This window comes from Balaenoptera ricei, chromosome X (assembly GCF_028023285.1).
Source record: "Balaenoptera ricei isolate mBalRic1 chromosome X, mBalRic1.hap2, whole genome shotgun sequence".
NCBI classification, from domain to species: domain Eukaryota; kingdom Metazoa; phylum Chordata; class Mammalia; order Artiodactyla; family Balaenopteridae; genus Balaenoptera; species Balaenoptera ricei.
In genome coordinates this window covers 71,221,493-71,240,129 of record NC_082660.1, presented here as the reverse complement: position 1 = coordinate 71,240,129, position 18,637 = coordinate 71,221,493, and the positions used below count along the sequence as shown (strand labels likewise).

The 18,637-nt window shown below is 34.3% G+C and overlaps 1 protein-coding gene across 1 annotated transcript in view; it reads left to right on the top strand.

The window, feature by feature from the left end:
• The window catches only part of BRWD3 (bromodomain and WD repeat domain containing 3), a 120,533-nt gene that overhangs the window by 30,418 nt on the left and 71,478 nt on the right, over positions 1-18,637 (top strand). The gene's annotated exons all lie outside the window — the stretch shown is intronic.

Below are 18,637 nucleotides of genomic sequence, written 5' to 3'. Positions count from 1 at the left end.
ATGTCATCCGCAAGCAGTGACAGTTTTACTTCTTCTTTTCCAATTTGTATTCCTTTTATTTCTTTTTCTTCTCTGATTGCCGTGGCTAGGACTTCCAGAACTATGTTGAATAATAGTGGTGAGAGTGGACATCCTTGTCTCGTTCCTGATCTTAGAGGAAATGCTTTCAGTTTTTCACCATTGAGAATGATGTTTGCTGTGGGTTTGTCATATATGGCCTTTATTATGTTGAGGTAGGTTCCCTCTATGCCCACTTTCTGGAGAGTTTTTATCAGAAATGGGTGTTGAATTTTGTCAAAAGCTTTTTCTGCATCTATTGAGATGATCATATGGTTTTTATTCTTCAATTTGTTAATATGGTGTATCACATTGATTGATTTGCGTATATTGAAGAATCCTTGCATCCCTGGGATAAATCCCACTTGATCGTGGTGTATGATCCTTTTAATGTGTTGTTGGATTCTGTTTAGTAGTATTTTGTTGAGGATTTTTGCATCTATATTCATCAGTGATACTGGTCTGTAATTTTCTTTTTTTGTAGTGTCTTTGTCTGGTTTTGGTATCAGGGTGATGGTGGCCTCATAGAACGAGTTTGGGAGTGTTCCTTCCTCTGCAATTTTTTGGAAGAGTTTGAGAAGGATGTGTATTAGCTCTTCTCTAAATGTTTGATAGAATTCACCTGTGAAGCCATCTGGTCCTGGACTTTTGTTTGTTGGAAGATTTTTAATCACAGTTTCAATTTCATTACTTGTGATTGGTCTGTTCATATTTTCTGTTTCTTCCTGGTTCAGTCTTGGAAGGTTATACCTTTCTAAGAATTTGTCCATTTCTTCCAGGTTGTCCATTTTATTGGCATAGCGTTGCTTGTAGTACTCTCTTAGGATGCTTTGTATTTCTGCAGTGTCTGTTGTAACTTCTCCTTTTTCATTTCTGATTTTATTGATTTGAGTCCTCTCCCTCTTTTTCTTGATGAGTCTGGCTAATGGCTTATCAATTTTGTTTATCTTCTCAAAGAACCAGGTTTTAGTTTTATTGATCTTTGCTATTGTTTTCTTTGTTTCTATTTCATTTATTTCTGCTCTGATCTTTATGATTTCTTTCCGTCTGCTAACTTTGGGTTTTGTTTGTTCTTCTTTCTCTAGTTTCCTTAGGTGTAAGGTTAGATTGTTTACTTGAGATTTTTCTTGTTTCTTTAGGTAGCCTTGTATGGCTATAAACTTCCCTCTTAGAACTACTTTTGCTGCATCCCATAGGTTTTGGGTCGTCGTGTTTTCATTGTCATTTGTCTCTAGGTATTTTTTTATTTCCTCTTTGATTACTTCAGTGATCTCTTGGGTATTTAGTAACGTATTGTTTAGCCTCCATGTGTTTGTCTTTTTTACGTTTTTTTCCCTATAATTCATTTCTAATCTCATAGCGTTGTGGTTAGAAAAGATGCTTGATATGATTTCAATTTTCTTAAATTTACTGAGGCTTGATTTGTGACCCAAGATGTGATCTATCCTGGAGAATGTTCCATGCGCACTTGAGAAGAACGTGTAATCTGCTGTTTTTGGTTGGAATGTCCTATATATATCAGTTAAATCTATCTGGTCTATTGTGTCATTTAAAGCTTGTGTTTCCTTATTTATTTTCATTTTGGATGATCTGTCCATTGGTGTAAGTGAGGTGTTAAAGTCCCCCACTATTACTGTGTTACTGTCGATTTCCTCTTTTATAGCTGTTAGCAGTTGCCTTATGTATTGAGGTGCTCCTATGTTGGGTGCATATATATTTATAATTGTTATGTCTTCCTCTTGGATTGATCCCTTGATCATTATGTAGTGTCCTTCCTTGTCTCTTGTAACATTCTTTATTTTAAAGTCTATTTTATCTGATATGAGTATAGCTACTCCAGCTTTCTTTTGATTTCCATTTGCATGGAATATCTTTTTCCATCCCCTCACTTTCAGTCTGTATGTGTCCCTAGGTCTAAAGTGAGTCTCTTGTAGACAGCATATATATGGGTCTTGTTTTTGTATCCATTCAGCCAGTCTATGTCTTTTGGTTGGGGCATTTAATCCATTCACGTTTAAGGTAATTATCGATATGTATGTTCCTATGACCATTTTCTTAATTGTTTTGGGTTTGTTTTTGTAGGTCCTTTTCTTCTCTTGTGTTTCCCACTTAGAGAAGTTCCTTCAGCATTTGTTGTAGAGCTGTTTTGGTGGTGCTGAATTCTCTTAGCTTTTGCTTGTCTGTAAAGCTTTTGATTTCTCCATCAAATCTAAATGAGATCCTTGCCGGGTAGAGTAATCTTGGTTGTAGGTTCTTCTCTTTCATCACTTTAAGTATATCATGCCACTCCCTTCTGGCTTGCAGAGTTTCTGCTGAGAAATCAGCTGTTAACCTTATGGGAGTTCCCTAGTATGTTATTTGTCGTTTTTCCCTTGCTGCTTTCAATAATTTTTCTTTGTCTTTAATTTTTGCCACTTTGATTACTATGTGTCTCAGCGTGTTTCTCCTTGGGTTTATTCTGTATGGGACTCTCTGCGCTTCCTGGACTTGGGTGGCTATTTCCTTTCCCATGTTAGGGAAGTTTCTGACTATAATCTCTTCAAATATTTTCTCTGGTCCTTTCTCTCTCTCTTCTCCTTCTGGGACCCCTATAATGCGAATGTTGTTGCGTTTAATGTTGTCCCAGAGGTCTCTTAGGCTGTCTTCATTTCTTTTCATTCTTTTTTCTTTAGTCTGTTCCACAGCAGTGAATTCCACCATTCTGTCTTCCAGGTCACTTATCCGTTCTTCTGCCTCAGTTATTCTGCTATTGATTCCTTCTAGTGTAGTTTTCATTTCAGTTATTGTATTGGTCATCTCTGTTTGTTTGTTCTTTAATTCTTCTAGGTCTTTGTTAATCATTTCTTGCGTCTTCTCGATCTTTGCCTCCATTCTTATTCCGAGGTCCTGGATCATCTTCACTATCATTATTCTGAATTCTTTTTCTGGAAGGTTGCCTATCTCCACTTCATTTAGTTGTTTTTCTGGGGTTTTTTCTTGTTCCTTCATCTGGTACATAGCCCTCTGCCTTTTCATCTTCTCTATCTTTCTGTAACTGTGGTTTTTGGTCCACAGGCTGCAGGATTGTAGTTTTTCTTGCTTCTGCTGTCTGCCCTCTGGTGGTTGAGGCTATCTAAGAGGCTTGATGGGAGGCTCTCTCAATCTCTTTTTAAACATATTCTATCTTGCTTTTTTATACTATAGTTTGGGGATTAGATGATTTGGCAGAAGTAATTATGATCTGGGTTGGTTTGGGCTAGAAGGTTTGGAACACAGTTTACCTATTGGTGCAAATGATAATTTTTAAAATTTTTTCTCTCATTTTCAGAAAAACTGTTATACAATATTGGTTAAGAGATCAACCTCTGAAGTCATATTGCCTAGATTTGAATCCTGGCTCTGTCACTTACCAGCTTGGGATCTTGGAGAAATTATTTAACCCCTTTATGCCTCAGTTTCCATGTCTTTAAAAAGTGGATGTTAATAGTACTCACTTTGTAGGGTTAAATAAGTTAAACATATAAAGTGCTTAGAATAGTGCCTGGCACATAAAAAGTATTAAATAAATGTTAAGTTTTATTATATAACAAGGGATTTTTTTGTCTACTCTGGTTGGCAAAGTATGGATAATATAATATTTTTGTATATATTTTATTATTTTCTTTATCATAGAGATTACTATCATTAGAGTAACCAATCTAATACCAAATGTTTCCCTCTTCCGTCCACCCTACCCATTTTGGAATGTGAGAGCATTGAAATTCTAGAGAGGAAAGGAAAGGGAAGAAGAATAGGAACTAAGTTTCACAGAAACTAAGCCTACTGTGCTAGATGTTCTACAAAATTCATGTCACTTAGATAGGTGGTATTATGCCTGTTTTATAGATTTTATAGATAAGGAAGAAGCTAGGCCTCTTGTTCTTTTCTCAATACTATGTTGCCTGTTTACTCCATCATTCTGCCAAAATAGGGGGAATTGGTAGAACCCATTCTGCCAACACCTGTTGAGCTACTTGCCTGGCTCTTTGATTTTCCCACAGGATTACTACTGTATATATCCTTTGCCCCGCTCTCCTTTTCTGTCAAACACATGTCCTCATTTATATTAAATAGTGACTTGGTACCCAGAAAAGCAAGGGGGTGAGTTCACTGCTTTGACCCATCAGTATCCTTTATTTGGTGGGGGGTAAACATTGCTGATATGTTTAAACATAAAGCACTAACTGAGAGGTAGCTGTGGTACAAGAAAAAAGAACATTGGACATAAGTTCAAGCACCCTCCTTTTCTGTTAATTATCACCTGTATGACTTTGGAAAATTTGCTTCACCAACCTGGATCATAGTTTATTTATATGTAAAATGAGTGATTACAGTAAAAATTAATCTTTAAAGTCCCTTCAAGCTCTAGCACAATTCTATAACATATACTAGTTCAAAGAGAGAAAGGTAAATCATGGTTGTGTGTAGATTACTTTCTAGGGCCTCAGAAATGGTGATTAGCCTCTCAGAATCTTCACTAGTATTGGCTTGCATTTTTCCTTTCTATTTATTTATTTTTGACAAATACATATTGTATACATTTAAGTTATACAACTTGGTGTTTTGATATATGTCTACCATGTGAAATGATTACCACAATAAAAAATAAACCTGTCAGTTACCTATCATGTTACCATTTTTGTGTGTGTTATGAGAACTCTTAAGATTTACTTTCTTACCAAATTTCAAGTATACAGCAGATTATTATTAACTGTAGTCACTAAGCTGTATATTAGATCTCCAGAATTTTCTTATCTTTTTTTTTAACATTATTTTTTTTAATTAATTAATTAATTTATTTATTTATTTATTTATTTTTGGCTGTGTTGGGTCTTCGTTTCTGTGCGAGGGCTTTCTCTAGTTGCAGCAAGTGGGGACCACTCTTCATCGCGGTGCGCGGGCCTCTCACCATCGTGGCCTCTCTTGTTGCGGAGCACAGGCTCCAGACGCGCAGGCTCAGTAATTGTGGCTCATGGGCCCAGTTGCTCCGCGGCATGTGGGATCCTCCCAGACCAGGGCTCGAACCCGTGTCCCCTGCATTGGCAGGCAGACTCTCAACCACTGCGCCACCAGGAAAGGCCCCTAATGCACATTTTTAAATTGAAATATATTTGTTACACATATAACATTGTGTAAATTTAAGGGTGTACAACATATTGATACATTTACATATTTTAATATGATTGACATTGTAATGATAGTTAGCACCTCTATCACGTTACATAATCATCATTTCATTTTAGTGATTGGAATAATTAAGTTCTAATCTCAGCAAGTTTGATAATTATACAACAGTATTGTTGTCTATATTCACTATACTGTGCATTAGATCCCAAAGACTTATTTACTATTTACTAAGTTTGTACCCTTAACCATCTGTCCTATTCCCCTAGGCCCCAGCCCCTGATAACCACCATCTTACTGTCTTTATATAGTACTTGTCTTTCTCTGTCTGACTTATCACACTTAACATAAAGTCTTCAAGGTCCATACATGTTGTCAGAAATGGCAAGATGCCCTTCTTTATCATGGCTGAATAATATTCCATTGTATATATATATCACAACTGCTTTATCCATTCATCTCTTATGGGTACGTAGGTTGTTTTCATATCATGGCTATTGTGAATAATACCAGAATAAAAGTGAGAGTGAATCTCTTCAATATTTTGTTTTCATTTCGTTTGGGTATATAGTGAAAAGTGGAATTTCTGGGTAATATGGTAGTTTCTTTTTTTTTTTTTTTGGCTTTGCCATGTAGCATGTGGGATCTTAGTTCCCCAACCAGGGATTGAACCCGTGACCCCTGCAGTGGAAGCGTGGAGTCCTAACCACTGGACTGCCAGGGAATTCCCTGGTAGGTCTATTTTTAATTTATTGAGGAACCTCCATATTGTTTTCCATAGTGGCTGAACCAACTTACATTCCCACCAACACTTCCCTTTTCTCCTCATCCTTGCCAGTGTGTGTTATATCTTGTCTTCTTGATGATAGCCATTCTAAAAGATGTGAGGTGATATCTCGTTGTGGCTTTGCTTTGCATTTCCCTGACAATTAGTGATGTTGAGTATCTTTTCATTTATCTGGTGGGCATTTGGATGTCTTCTTTGGAGAAATGTCTGTTTAGTTCCTCTGCCCACTTTTTTTTTTTGTTTTGTTTTGTTTTGTTTTGTTTTGTTTTTGATTTTTAAATTTACTTTATTGAAGTATAGTTGATTTACAATATTGTGTTGATTAATTTCTACTGTACAGCAAAGTGATTCAGCTTTATATATATGTGTGTGTGTGTATATATATATATATATATATATATATACATTATTTTTCATATTATTTTCCATTATGGTTTATCACAGGATATTGAACATAGTTCCCTATGCTATACAGTTTATCCATTCTGTGTATAATAGTTTGCATCCACTAATCCCAAACTCCCAATCCAGCCCTTCCCCACCCCATCCCACTTGACAACCACAAGTCTGTTCTCTATATCTGTGAATCTGTTTCTGTTTCATAGACAAGTTCATTTGTATCATATTTTAATTAGATTTCACATATAAGTGATATCATATGGTATTTGTCTTTCATAAGAGAGTTCCTATTGATCCACATCCTCAGCAGCATTTGATGTTGTCAGTGTTCCAGATTTTGGCCATTCTAAAAGGTATGTAGCGGTATCTCATTGTTTTAATTTTCATTTCCCTAATCACATGTGATGTGGATCATCTTTTCATATGCTTATTTGCCATCTATATATTTTTTTTTCACACACACACACTGTATTTTATTTTTACAAGAGATAAATAGACTGACACCAAGCATTGTACATGGATGACCACAACAAAAGCAACAATGATTGCAATTACCAAACATGAAACACACTCATACTATGTCATAATATTGACATTCAGTCCAGTAATCCTCCACTGTAACAGCTCCTTTACTTTGCAGTGAAAATTGATTTGTATATTCTTTGCCTCTGAGTCCTTGTGGGATTTTTTTTTTTTAATTCAGACAGAAAGTCACAAAAATTATACTCATCCTCTGCCCACTTTTTAATCAGATTTTTTGTTATTGAGTTTTATGAGTTCTTTATATTTGTTGGATATTAACCCCTTATCAGATATATGGTTTGTAAAAATATTCTCCCATTCTGTAGGTTGTCTTTTCATCATTTTGATTCTTTTTCTGAGCAGGAGCTTTTAAGTTTGATGTCCCACTTGTTGATTTTTGCTTTTGTTGTTTATGCTTCTGGTGTCATATGTGAATAATCATTGCCATGACCAATGTCAAGGAGCTTCTTCCCTACATTTTCTTTTAGAAGTTTTATGGTATCAGATCTCTGGTACATTTTGAGTTAATTTTTGTGAGTGGTGTAAGATAGGGGTCCAATTTCATTTTTTTTGCCTGTGTTTATCTAGTTTTCTCAGCACCATTTGTTGAAGAGACTATCCTTTCCCCATTGAGTGTTCTTGGTTCCCTTGACTCTGTTTTTGAATATTAGTTGACCATATATGGAGGGTTATTTCTGGACTCTCAATATGTTCCATTGGTCTGTGGGTCTGTGGTTATACCAATACCATACTGCTTTAATTACTATAGCTTTGTAGTATAGTTTGAAATCAGAAAGTGTGGTATATCTGGCTTTGTTCTTTCTCAGGATTGCTTTGGCTATTCTGGGTTTTTTTGTGGTTCCATACAAATTTTAGAATTGCTTTTTCTATTTATTTGAATTATGCCATTGGAATTGTTTTATCTGAATTTTGAATTTTCTTTTGAATTATGCCATTGGAATTTTGATAGGGATTGTGTTGAATCTACAGATAGATATGGGTGGCATGGACATTTTAACAATCTTTGCATCCATGAACATGGAATTTCTTTCCATTTGTTTGTATCTTCAATTTCTTTCAACAAAGTCTTGTAGTTATTTATTTATTTATTTTTGTACAGATCTTTTACTTCCTTGGTTAAATTAACTCCTAGGTATTTTATTGTTTTTGATGCTATTGTGAATGGGATAGTTTTGTTTTCAGATGTTTTATTATTAGTGTATAGAAATGCAACTCATATCTTTATGTTGATTTTATATCCTGCAACTTTACTGAATGTGTTGATTCCTTATAACATATTTTACTTGAGTCTTTGGGATTTTCTATATATAAAATCATATCATCTGCTAATAACAACAATTATGCTTCTTCCTTCTCGACTTGGATGTCTTGTATTTCTTTGTCTTACCTAACTGCTCTATCTAGGACTTTTAGTACTAAACTGAATGAGAGTGGTGAGAGTGGGCATCCTTGTCTTGTTCCTGGTTTTAGAGGAAAAGCTTTCGATTTTTCACCATTGAATATAATGTTAGCTATGAGTTTGTTGCATATGGCCTTTATTATGTTGGTATGCTCTTTCTATACCCAATATGTTGAAAGTTTTTATCATGAAAGGATGTTGTATTTTGTCAAATGCTTTTTCTTCATCTATTGAAATGATTATGTGATTTCTATGCTTCATTCTATTAATGTTATATACTATATTTATTGATTTGCGTATGTTCAACCATCCTTGCATCCTAGGGATAAATTCCACTTGGTCATTTTCTTTTTTTAATTAATTAATTAATTTGTTTTATTTTTGGCTGTGTTGGGTCTTTGTTGCTGCATGCGGGCTTTCCTTTCTTTAGTTGTGGGGAGTGGGGGCTACTTTTTGTTGCCCTGCACGGGCTTCTCATTGCAGTGGCTTCTCTTGTTTTGGAGCACAGGCTCTAGGCACTCAGGCTTCAGTAGTTGTGGCGTGTGGGCTCAGTAGCTGTGGCTCACAGGCTCTAGAGCGTAGGCTCAGTAGTTGTGGCGCACAGGCTTAGCTGCTCCGCAGCATGTGGGATCTTCCCGGACCAGGGCTCAAACCCATGTCCCCTTCCTTGGCAGGTGGATTCTTAACCACTGTGCCACCAGGGAAGCCCTGGTCATTTTCTATGATTCTTTGAATGTGTTCTTGAGTTCCGTTTGCTAATATTTTGTTGAGAATTTTTTACATCTGTGTTCATCAAGGATATTGATCTGTAGTTTTCTTTTCCTGTGGTGCTCTTATCTGCCTTTGGTATCAGAGTAATGCTGGCCTCATAGAATGAGTTTGGAAGTGTTCCCTCCTCTACAGTTTGAAAGAATTTGAGAAGGACTGTCATTAATTCTTCTTGAAATTTTTGGTGGAATTTCCCTGTGAAACCACCTGTCCTGGGGTTTTCTGTGTTGGGAGGTGTTTGATTACTGATTTAGTCTCTTTACTTGTTATTGATCTGTTCAGATTTTCTATTTTTTCCTGCATCAGTGTTCGTAGTTTATGTGTTTCTAGGAACTTATCCATTTCTTCTAGGTTATCTATTTGTTGGCATATAATAGTTTATAGTAGTTTCTTATGAACCTGTGTATTTCTGCAGTATCAGTTGTAATGTCTCTCATTTCTAATATTGTTTTGAGTCTTCACTTTTTTTTTTCTTAGCCTAGCTAAAGTTGTCAATTTTGTTTATCTTTTTGAAGAACCAGCTCCTAATTTTGTTGAACCTTTCTATTGTTTTTCTGGTCTCTATTTCATTTATTTTCACTCTGATATCTATTATTTCCTTCCTTCTGTTAACTTGGGGCTTACTTTGTTCTTCTCTCTAGTTTCTTGAAGTGATGTTGTTTATTTCCAGTATTTCTAATTTTTTTAATACATGAATTTATCACTATAAACTTTCCTCTCAGAACTGCTTTTGCAGCATCTCATAGGATTTGATATGTTGTGTTTCCATTTTCATTTGTTTCAGATAGTTTTTTTGTGTCCTTTTTGATTTTATCTTTTACCATTGGCTTTTCAGAAGTGTGTTGGTTAGTTTCCACATATTTGTAGACTTTCCAGGTTTCCTCTTGTTGTTGATTTGTAGTTTCATACGATTATGGTCAGAAAAGATAGTTGGAATGATTTCAGTCTTAAATTTGCTAAGACTTGTTTTGTGTCCTATCATATGATCTATTTAGGAAAATGTTTCATGTTCACTTGAGAAGATTGTTTATTCTGCTGCCATTGGATGGAATGTTCTATATATCTGTTAAGTCTATTTGATCTAAAGTATGTTCAATTCCAACCGTTCCTTATTGATTTTCTGTCTGGGTGATCTATCCATTGCTGACAGAGGGGTATTAAAGTCCTCTAGTATTGTTGTTTTGTTGTCTGTTTCTCCCTTCAGACCTGTTAGTATTTGCTTAATATATTTAGGTGCTCTTATTTTGGCTGCACATATATTTACAATTGTTATACCTTCTTGATGTAATGACTCCTTTTATCATTATATAATGACAGTCTTTGTCTTTGTTATCATTTTTGGCTTGAAGGTCTTACTTTGCCTGATAAATATGGCTATCCCCACTTTCTTTTGGTTTCCACTTGCCAGTAGTATCTTCTTCCATCCCTTTAATTTGAGCCTATATGTCTTTAGAGCTGAACCGATTTGCCTGTAAATGGCATGTAGTTGGGTCTTGTTTTTTTACCCATCCAACCACTCTATGCCATTTGATTGGTGAATTCAACCATTTACATTTAGAGTGATTATTGATATGTAAGGCCTTACAACTGCCATTTTATTGTTTGCCTTGTGGTTGTTTTATTTCTCCATTGTTTCTTTTTCCCATTGTTTCTGCCTGCCTTGTAAATTGTTGGTTTTCCATGGTGGAATGCTCTGTCTCTCCTATTTTTAGTTTAATGCATCTATTCCAGATTTTTGCTTTGTGGTTACCATGAGGCTTACATAAAACATCTTAAAGATAAGAAAAAACAGTCCATTTTATTCTGATAGCAACTTATCTTCATTCACCTTTAAAGATTTCCACCCCTTTTCTTCTCCACTTTTCTTTCTTTCTTTCTTTCTTTTTTTTTTTTTTTTTGGCCGTGCCATGCAGCATGTGGAATCTTAGTTCCCCAACCAGGGATTGAACCCATGCCCCCTGCAATGGAAGCACAGAGTCTTAACCACTGGACCACCAGGGGAGTCCTTCTCCTCCACTTTTCTATTTTCAATTTCACTATTTACCTCTTTTTATGCTGTGTATTCATTATCAAATTATAGTGGTTATAGTTATTTTTAATAGTCTTTCCATTTAACCTGTATCTAAAGTTAAGTGGTTAACATACCATTCTAATATGGAATTACAGTTTTCTAATTCTGTCCATTTTTCTCCTTTACCAGAGTGTTTCATATGTCATCATCTCGCTTTTTAGTTCTTTCATTTCAGTTGGAGAACTCCTTTTAGTGTTTCTTTACAAAGCAAGTCTAGTGGTGCTGAACTCCCTCAGCTTTCGTTTGGCTGAGAAAACCTTTATTTCTCCTTCACTTTTGAAGGATAACTTTGCCAGATAAAGTATTCTTGGCTGGCAATTTTTCTCTTTCAATAATTGGAATATGTCAGTCCACACTCTCCTGGCCTATAGAATTTCTGCTGAAAAATCTGCTGATAGGCTAATGGGGTTTCCTTTGTAGGTTACTTTCTCTTTTACTGTTGCTGGCTTTAATATTCTTTATCATTGATTTCTGAAATTTTCATTTTAATGTGTCTTACAGAACGTCTTTTTGCATTGCGGTAATAAGGTTTTCTATTAGCTTCATGTACTTGTATGTCCAAGTCCTTTCCCATGATTGGGATGTTCTCAGCTATTATTGCCCAGTTAGTTGTTCATCAGAGGGGAGAGAAAAAAAGAAAAACTAAACTGTCATGATGCTGACATCATTCCCCTAATGCACTTTAAATTTGGATTCTGCTATTGATAGCTGTGTCTTAGCAAGAAATCATGTGGAGTATGAAATTCTATAAGAAATACTCATTTTAATTCAACATTTTCTTTATTAAGTATATAAAATATAAAACCTTAAATTTAGTATAAAATAACAAATATTTTATACTTTATTACAACTTTCCCTAATTTTAAACTTATTTACTACTTTACAGTTTTTGTCCTCTACCTGTTATATAATTGTTTCAGTATGTTTTAGCATAGGCTTCCTAATCATTTTTTGGTCTAATAATGTTCTATCTTTCATGTATGAAGATAATAGAAGGAAATGTGCTTTGAGGTATTTTTTCACAGAATTTATGCACTTGCAATGATCCTTCTATTTCTTTTTGCTTACTGACCTAAGTGTGTTGATGTGATTGACTGAATTTAGGAGAACAAACTGTGTGGTCTTGAACTATTGTAGGAATAAGCTGATGTACTAATACAGTTTTTTTTTGTACAACAACCCTGTAATAAGTCCTCAATTTGGATGTACTGTTGTTAAGTGTCCTTGTTATTGATTCTTCTAATTTTTTTAAGTTTTTTTTTTAAAATCACCCTTCAATATTTGAGGGTCTAGTGCTAACCTTTGAAGTCAAGAGAATAAATAGTATATCTTGTGCCACACTCAACAAATGTTCTAAAATACACACACTTTTTTCTAACACTAGAATTTTATAGGTTATTGGTAGATTTTACTTTTTTTCCTATACAATGGTGGGATGGATAACTAATGGAGAGGACAGTGAAAAAAAGAGTAACGTAAGAAAAGAAGCACATCCTTATAATTCAGGATGCCAAAAAGTGAGGAAGGCAAAGCTGTTATTGAAGACTAGATGAAAAAAGTCAGTCTGATTCTAACCTTATTAATTTGGGACACAGTGTTCCATATTGTAATTTTGAAACAAATAGAATTTGATTACATAAAATGGTGCATTAATATCCAACATACACTAGAATATTATACACTTCAAATTATGATATTATTCTATTCCTTTTTTCAAAGACCATTCAGTATTATTAATTTCTAAAGGTAATTAAATAGCATTTAAAATATTAATAGAAAAAATAGATTTCAGGAGAATCTTTATGTGCATTTTATTCAGTTTTAATTAATTCTTTAATATGTTCTTCATAAAATTTGAGTCTTCTTGTGGGATAACTGTGACCTTGTATTCTCTCCCTTTTACTGTTCATTACCACTTCTAACTGATGTGGCGAAAGCACAGGAAATTAAGCCAAAATAAGTTAATTTTACCGTTTGTTACTGGCACTAGTAAAATTACCCATAAGAAAAAAAAGTGATATGATGAAGTATAGCAGGTATAACATAGGGAAAAGATCCATAAAGGAGGAAGTGACCAGTAATTCATGATAGAAAACATACAGGTTAGGCAGAATATTTACAAATATTAGATATAACGCAACAAAGTGAACTAGAAAATTTAACATAAAGACATTCAAAACTTGTAATGGTATTAGTTCTTAAAATGTGATGAGTGGCGATACTTGGTCCTAAACAAACATATCTAATAGGAAGGTAAGGAGTAGCAGTGCATGTTAAATGTATTTACAAATCCATAGGCCAAAATGTGGCTGTGCTATGAAAAACAGTGTGTAGAGACTGAGTGAGAAATTTATATTGGATTATATTACAGACTGTACAGTATGGATGATGCTTTCCTAATGGAGAGGTAAAAAAGCAGGATATCTATATCAAACTAATAATGAATGTCCTTTTATTCCTCCCCACTCCAATTTAGTTATTATGTTGAGCCATTTAAAATTACTACTTCTATTTGTAGAAAATGGTTGAATATCAACAATTTCATATGGTTCAATCCATATAAGAATACCCCCAAAACACCTTTAAAGTTCTAATTAGCATATGGGGAAGGAACCTATAGATTTATTAAAAAGGAATAGATGGAATAAATTTATAACTAAAATGTAAGTGCTGGGGATAATTATATTTTGCTTTAGTCTTCTCTATCAAAGAGGAAGATCTCTAAACTGTAAAGGATAGAGCTAGCATGGTTAAAAGAGAAGAAAACCCAACATGCATGAGTACCTAGCTGCTTTAAGAGTCCCAAATGAATTAAGTCACAGTATACTGAACTAGTTTTCACTGGCAGGTATTCTTTGTGAAATCAGAGTAGACAAGAGAAATGGAAATGACCAATGGACAAGTATACAATAAGGGAACAAAGAACAGATCTTTAAATTATTGATTGGTGAACTTAGCTTTAACCCCAAGAAAATTTTAGACAGGCTTATTTAATAAGTGGTTTGTGTACTTTTAGAAAAGAAGGAGGTGATCACTAGGACCTTAAATACATTTACTAGAAAAGAATGTCAAACTAACTTTAATCTGACTATTAGATAGTGTAAGGCAGCTGTTTTAGAAAACTAGTGTAGTCTTTGCAATCTTAAATTACATTTATAGAGGCATAGCTGGAAATAATCCCCTGTACTCTGTGCTGATCAGACCACTGGGGATATTTTGCTCAGTTGTTTTTTTTTTTTTTTTTTTTTTTTTTTTGGCCGTACCATGCGGCATGTGGGATCTTAGTTCCCTGACCAGGGATTGAACCCGCACCCCCTGCATTGTACGTGTGAAATCTTAACCACTGGACCATCAGGGAAGTCCTCGTATTGTTTTAAGAGGCTCAGACATTGATGAACTAGAGACTTACCAGAAAAAAGCAACCACAGTAGCGTTTATGGTGAAAGAATGTTTTTTTCTATAGGGAATGATAGGAAAGAAAGGTGTTTGTAAATTATGGCTGTGAGTAATATAGAGGGGACTTCACATGTTGAGAGAAGACTTAAGGCACAAATGATTTAAATATTTCATGGGTTACCATATAACAAAGGGATTTGACTTTTTTTTTTAAGTGTAGCTCTCAAGGGCTAAACCTGTATGATTCTCTGGAACTTGCAGGGAAAGAAATTGAGCTCAGTTAAAGGTAGAGTCTCTGCAAAATTAGAGCAGCTCAACATATAAATCATTCATTTTTGAGAAATAATCTTCTCTTTACTAGAAGTGTATAGGCAGAGGCTGAATGGCTATCTACCAGATACATTATAGAAAGGATAATTTTGTGGGAAGGGAAGCTGGACTAGAATTGGTAGTTCACAAATTTGGCACAGTATCAGCATCACTTGCAGAACTTATTAGAAAAACACATTTTGAGAGATATATATTCCTGCAGATCACTTCATTAAAGTATCTTATTCATTCCTGCAATTGAGTAAATGATGAAAGCTTTTGCCCAGTGGAATAATGTAAATTCCACAAGGATGGGAATCTTGTTTGACTCGTTTATAAGTTGTATTCTAGTATTTGTCACAGTGCTTTAGCTCATAGTAGGTTGTCAACAAATACCTTTTAAAGAGAGAAAGCAATTATTCCATTTGTAGCTGTTTATTAATCTCTGTGACTTAAAAAGTTTATAAAATACACTGAATAAGTCTTATCTTGTTATTACTTGAATCTTTAAGCATTTTGGTCTCTTTTTGGGTTAGTTCATATATCATTTTTTAGAGAACAGTTTGGAAGCTTATCCTACAAAGATTTAAAGAAAAAACTTAGGAGACATAGTGGATTCTGAATGTAATATTTTGTATTTAAATACATTTTATATGTATGTATATTTGACTAATTTATCTACTAATTGAATTTGTCAGCATTGCTAAATACAAAGAAATTATTGTGACATCAAAGATGTTTTTCTCAAAAGTTCTTAATGTATTTCAAGACAAGGTTGGCATGTTCACATCAGTACTCAAGAGAAAATGCTCTGTAGTTGATTGTTCGAACCTGACTATAACCATATCAGCTCCCCAGATAGAAAGGTGTCATAAGTAAGGTGTACTATTTTTCAAGGTTGCCAGATCCTTAACAACAGTGGATGGAGAAGCAGGCATTTTGTTCTGACTAAAATTATGTTGATTGATTGCCCCGTTCTAACCAGTGTTTTGAGGGTTGTATTGTCATTTCACTTTTGTAACTTTGAGAGCTACATTCCTTAGTAAATTGAAGCTGAGATAACATTTACTCTTTATAGTGTTTTTGAAATACTTAAATAAGTAATCAAGGTAATTAATTATATATACTAAAACTTATTACATACCTTTGAAATACAGTAGATTTTAGAAGGCTTAATATTGAGAATGCAATAATGAATAGTGGATATATTGGCATAGGATTGTGGGATTTTTCTTTTTTTATTTATTTGTAGTTGTTTCTCATTAATACTTCATTCTACTTTGTTAGGGTGAAAGTTTAAATTGCTCATCTCTAATCTTGCATTCTGCTTATAATAGAAGAAGAAACAATGCATTCAAATAGTACATTTGATAGATATTTATTTTTTAAATTTTTTTAAAAAAGGGTATATATTTTATTTATTTATTTATTTATTTGCTGTGTTGGGTCTTTGTTGCTGCGTGCAGGCTTTCTCTAGTTGTGGCGAGCAGGGGCTACTCTTCATTGTGGTGCATGGGCTCAGTAGTTGTGGCTCGCAGGCTCTAGAGCACAGGCTCAGTAGTTGTGGTGCATGGGCTTAGTTGCTCCGTGGCATGTGGGATCTTCCCTGACCAGGGATCAAACCCATGTCCCCTGCATTGGCAGGTGAATTCTTAACCACTGCGCCACCAGGGAAGTCCCTTATTTTATTTTTGACTGTTTTATTTTTATTTATTTATTTTTTAATTGAGGTATAGTTGATTTACAATATTAGTTTCAGGTGTATAACTGATTCAAACATTTTTTATAGATTATACTCCATTTATAGTTATTATAAAATATTGGCTATGTTTCCCTTTGCTGTACAATATATCCTTGTAGCTTATTTATTTTATACATTGTAGTTTGTACCTCTTAATCCCCTATCCCTAACTTGCCCCTTCCCCCTTTCCTTTCCCCACTGGTAACCACTAGATTGGTTACCAATGGTCTATTCATATTTTCTATTTCTTCCTGGTTTAGTTTTAGGAGATTGTACATTTCTAGGAATTTGTCAATTTCTTCTACGTTGTCCACTTTATTGGCATATAGTTTTTCATAGTAATCTTGACAGAGATATTTAAATACAACACAGTGATAATTGTGTGTGTGTGTCCCTTTATTTTATTACTACTTTTGAGGAAAGGAATAAGGACTCTAAGCATCCCTCTCCCCCGAAGGAGCTATATAATATTTATGCTAGAAGAATGAGATCTACTTTCTAGTAAAATACTCAAGGATTGGTCAAAAGTGAACTCTTTTTAATTGTATTTTTATAGTCAGTTATCAGCCATTACAAATTTCAGAAAATGTTCTTGATAAAGGATTCTTTAGAGATGTAAGAAAAGCAAAAAGCATCAGTGCTGAAAAATAGTGGCTAAATGGAGAATACATGCAAAAGAGTGTTGACAGAACTCCTTATTGTATATAGAGCCTAAGGCCTGTTGACATTACCAAATGACTGAGAAAAATGTATAAATATTATCATCTCAGGTGCTATATGAATAAACAAAAATCGCTGAGATAGGAAAGAAGGAATATTTGATGATCCTGCTGTCGAATATGTGATATACCTTATATAGGAATTTTTTGAATAGCTGTTAATGGACTAGAGAACCTAATAGAAAACTTGTGTTTAAGATAAAAATGTATTATTAGAAGAGTGTTAAGTGAAACTTAAAAAAATCTATACTTTTATCACAAAGCAGTTGGTTTCATTTTTCTTTTTCTTTCTAGTCTTTATACATATATGTATGTGTTTTTTGTATAATTTAAATCATCACCTACTTACAAGTTCATATTTTATATTTTTTGCTTTGTAGTTCCTAAATTGTTCCACATTGATGGAGTTTTCATATTTTAATTATTAATTTTTACAGAATAGTCCATCATATATTCTGTAATTCTGATTCTTTCTCTATCTCTGCTTTTCTGATTTTTTTCTTCATGTTGATGGTGTTTTTTGTTTTTAAACTTCAAATTGGTTTTCAACCAGGGGCAGTTTTTTCCCCAGGAGATGTTTGGCAATGTCTGGAGATATTTTTGCTTGTCACAAGTTGTTGTTGGTGGGGTGTTAATAGCATCTGGTGGGTAGAGGCCAGGTATGCTGCTAAACATTCTACAGTAGACAGACAGCCCCCCACAACAAAGAATCCTCAGTCCCAAAGTTCCAAAGGCCAATAGTTCCAAGGTTGAGAAATCCTTCCTTAAAAGTAACACACCTTTTCCTCTATTTATTTACAGACTATGAATGTAAAAAAGCAAAGCAGAAGTAATGGTTGATTGTTTAAAGGAACTCAGAGCAGTAAGAAATGTTTGACTGGAGAGGGAAGATTGCTAAAGTACGAAAGTTACGGTGCCTGCTCTTCCCATCTTAGAGTTGTGGCCATTTCTAGAGGTTGGCATGGGAAGCAACTGCCAAAAAGGAAACCTCTTACCTAGTACTGATGCTTATGGATTTTCCACCATTATTTATTCAGCATCTCGACATAAATACTCAGATTTCTAATGATTTGCATTCAAAGTTGGATTTTGCTATTCATCATTCAATTTTTGTCATTTTGTCAGTTTAAGGTGGCCAGTAGATTGACCATTGCCTGAAAAAGACTTCATTGCTCTTAAGATTGAGATGTTGAAAGGTTTCTTATTTTTGATTGTGGCATGCTTCTAATTGTACTAATCTAGCTACAACCCAATTCTTGCCTTAATTTTGCCTTGTTTCAACATAAAGCTATTATTATTTATACTA